Below are 4,139 nucleotides of genomic sequence, written 5' to 3'. Positions count from 1 at the left end.
AGTAATTGTTTACAGTATAATTATCATCAGGCTGGAACCTGATACTGCCCAATTATCGCAACCTTTGATCAACTATAATCAGGCCCATTTCTTCAGTGTTAAATAGGAAAGTCTGCACAACAGCTTGCTGCTCTGTCACATTTATTCTGCGCAAAACACAAACGACATTTGGACCTTTTGGAGGTTTGGTTTTTGTCGGGTGAATAAATTAATTTGTTGACATGCCTGTTCTCCAACATAACACATTGCAAGAGAATAATGCAATACATACAATATAATGTGCAACCTACCTCAAACCCTAACCTAACCATAACCGCAAGCATGGAGCAGCGCATGTTCGCCAACCTTAATCCGGTCTCCAACCTTAACGCATGTTCGCCAACCTTAATCCGGTCTCCAACCTTAACGCATGTTCGCCAACCTTAATCCGGTCTCCAACCTTAACGCATGTTCGCCAACCTTAACCCGGTCTCCAACCTTAACGCATGTTCGCCAACCTTAATCCGGTCTCCAACCTTAACGCATGTTCGCCAACCTTAATCCGGTCTCCAACCTTAACGCATGTTCGCCAACCTTAACCCGGTCTCCAACCTTAACGCATGTTCTCCAACCTTAACCCGGTCTCCAACCTTAACGCATGTTCGCCAACCTTAATCCGATCGTTGTTTCCGCATGTCAAGTCCTATGGTGTGCCAGATAAGCGTGCACACCCCCCAGGAAGGCACGTTATTGTATAATTTAAGTTATTCATGTAACAAATCTCAAAAAAGTTAAAATACCAGAAAGAAACCATGCAGATAAATATCACGTACATATAAACATCAAGCTGAGCTTGTAGAATTTTTGTATCTGTTTCTGGCCATTTTCGCCTGCATGCGACAAAAATCAGGCTTAAGTGGTTAAGAATAATATATTTGTTTGTCACTGTTGCCACTGTTGGCTTTGTACACACTATGGATGGTGCAGGAATGGGAACATACCTCTGTGGCGACGTGGTATAGCGAGGCTGCGTTAAGAATACCAATGGGCCGCGCGCGGTAATATATTCAACCCAACCTCCATCTAATCAACATTTATAGTGTCCTGCCTGTAGAATTACACTGCCCTCCACTAAATCGCCTCTGCATCATCACTTGTAAACACTCAAGCATTTTAAGATGGAAAACTCTTCCCCGCAAAGTGCCATCAAAGCCGGCGGCGCGTGAGCCGGCGTGTGCGGACGGACGCCGCCTCTATACTCTCGTAAAAAGTGCTGAGCTGGGCTCCTCAATGCAATCAGGCAGCGGTCTCAGCTCATATACTCGTTTGATGATAACTGAAGATGCAGCGAGAGAGCGATGGAGCCCTCCGTGAGGGAGCAGCAGTGATAATTTAGCCCGGGGAGGGGGTGTGAATCACGGTGCAGGGGCCGGGAGCACAGAGGGGGGGGGGGGGGGGGGTGGATGAATCATAAGGGGCCGGTGGGGGGCAGGGAAGACGGAGAGATGTGGAGAGAAGAGAGCTGGAGTCCCCGGAGGACTCGGATCCATCAGGCAGAGCTGCTGCGGCCTCTATACTGCCTCATCGACCTCCTCCGGCCCCCTCCATCTCTCTCTGCTCTCTCATCTCCCTCGCCCTGTCCATCCCTCCATCTCTGCTCTCTCATCTCCCTCGCACTGTACAGCCCTCCATCTTTGCTCTCTCATCTGTACAGCCCTCCATCTTCTTTGTGATCCAACAGCTCTCCGTCTCACTCTCACGCTATCCGTCTCTCTGTATTCCTCAATCTTTCTGATTCATGATTCATGTTTCTTCCTCCTGCATCTATCTCTCCCCCTCTCATCGTCGTGCCATGTCACTCAGAGGCCACCTCTCTCTCTCTCTCTCTCTCTCACCCCTCCATGGCCTCAGTGTATGTGTACTCAAGGCCTGAGAAAAATCGCAAATTAATTCCCACTCTCGAATGCATGCCGGTGACCCTGTCGTCTCTCCGCTGGCCTCCCATCTCTTCCCTCAGGCAGCTCATTCCACCTCTCCTCCCCTCTAACCTCGTCTCCTCCTTCCTTCCTTCCTTCCTTATATATATATATATATAGCTCTGATGGGATTCAGAACAAATTGTTCAACCACAGTAAAATAAATAAATAAACGGAGAGAAATATATAGCGGAGAGGAGAAATAAAATGAAATAAAGAAATAGGCGAAAAAAGGGGCGCGAGTTGGTTCGGTCAGATGACCCAACGCTGTGTTTTTGCATGACCGTGTTGACATGAGTAACAGTGGCGGTACTCTAACCCATTCTGACCGGGAACCCGTTTTGGTGTTAGCATCATGTTATGCTTTAGCTATTGAAAAATAGCAGATCTACAAGCTCATAGCGCGCCACCGAGTGGCGCGCTACGAGCTTGTAGGTCTGCTATTTTTTGAAAAATCGAAGAACGACTGACATTTTTAGAATCTGATCTCAGGTCAGAATGGGTTAATCAGACCAGTGTGTGCCCAGTGGGAAACCTCGTATGAATCTGATCTCAGGTCAGAATGGGTTATAATCAGACCAGTGTGTGTCCCGCGGAAACCTCGTATGAATCTGATCTCAGGTCAGAATGGGTTAAAACATAGTCCCCGACTGCCCTAGTTCTCCCCCAGTGTAATAATCCATTACCGGCAACATCCGTGGCTTCTCGAGAGCTTCATCTCCCCGAGGCTTTGACTTTGGACAGGCGGAGGTTAGAGGGAAACAACCTGAAAACAACCTTATCTTCCTACACACGAATGTTTGTTAAGGCTCCCCATTAAGTCTCCCCCGTGAATTTGCATATTAATTGCATTTTCCCCCCGTCTTCCTCCCCTCCCTTTAACCCATTCTGACCTGGCACCCATTTTGGTGTTGGCATCATGTTATGCTTTAGCTATTGAAAAATAGCAGATCTACAAGCTCATATCGCGCCACCGAGTGGCGCGATACGAGCTTGTAGGTCTGCTATTTTTGATAAATCGAAGAGCGACTGACATAGAAGAATTTTTTTTTTAATCTGATCTCAGGTCAGAATGAAAACTGTCAGGATGTAGAAGTACATTTTTAGAATCTGATCTCAGGTCAGAATGGGTTAACCAACTTGGGGTGGGAACCCCTTTTGGTGTTTTAAACATGTAGCTTGTATGTCTGCATTTTCAGATGGGGGTCAGCGGCCAATTTCATATATTTTTGGGGGTCCTTGACGTGAAATATTGAGAACCACTTATATAGAAACATGAACACGGAAAAAAATACATTTTAAACAGACATTTTTTTTTAATTTCGACGTCAGGCCTAAATGGGTTAAGGCTGCTGTTTATCCCATTCTGACCTGAGATCAGATTCATACAAGGTTTCCACTGGGGCACACACTGGTTTGATTAAGCCATTCTGACCTGAGATCAGATTCTAAAAATGTCAGTCGTTCTTCGATTTTTCAAAAATAGCAGACCTACAAGCTCGTAGCGCGCCACTCGGTGGCGCGCTACGAGCTTGTAGATCTGCTATTTTTCAATAGCTAAAGCATAACATGATGCTTAACACCAAAACGGGTTCCAGTTCAGAATGGGTTATAGGTGCTTTGCGTCTTTGAGGAGACGCGGAACGTCCGCGGGGAGCTCACCTGCGACGGGGAGGACAAGAATTGAATTCCGGCAGGAAATTGCTTTAACTCGTGTGTAATCGAATTAGCACCCACACACACCTTGACTCCGGGACCCGGAGGGCACGTTGTTGGGGGGGGGGGGGGAGTGGGGATACGGGATGTGTGCGCGAGCAAGCCGCGAAAGACACACACACACACACACACACACACACACGTGCTCGGCAAAAAAAAACACACAAACACAAAACCCCCGCCAGGATCAAACGCAAAGGAATGCAAACTGTACCACAGTATATGGTAATACAGTTGGATATTATTCTCCAGCTTTCTGTCTTCATTCGTCTTATACAGATTCCTCTATCCCCCCCTTTTATTCTCTAGAATTGTGTTACACCGCTTATACATCAGAGCGAGGTTTGGCAGCTTTCTCGACAAAATGTTTGAAAAGATGTGAAAGTTTTAATGACTGAGTTGAGTGTGGGGGGTGGGGGGGGGGGGGGGGATGTGGGATAAAGGAACAGCTGGAGATTCTGTAATGTA

This window comes from Protomyctophum bolini (genome assembly GCF_963924005.1).
Source record: "Protomyctophum bolini genome assembly, chromosome: 15".
Classification (NCBI taxonomy): Eukaryota; Metazoa; Chordata; class Actinopteri; order Myctophiformes; family Myctophidae; genus Protomyctophum; species Protomyctophum bolini.
The sequence above is the reverse complement of the archived record's forward strand: the minus strand, read 5'-3'. Positions refer to the sequence as shown.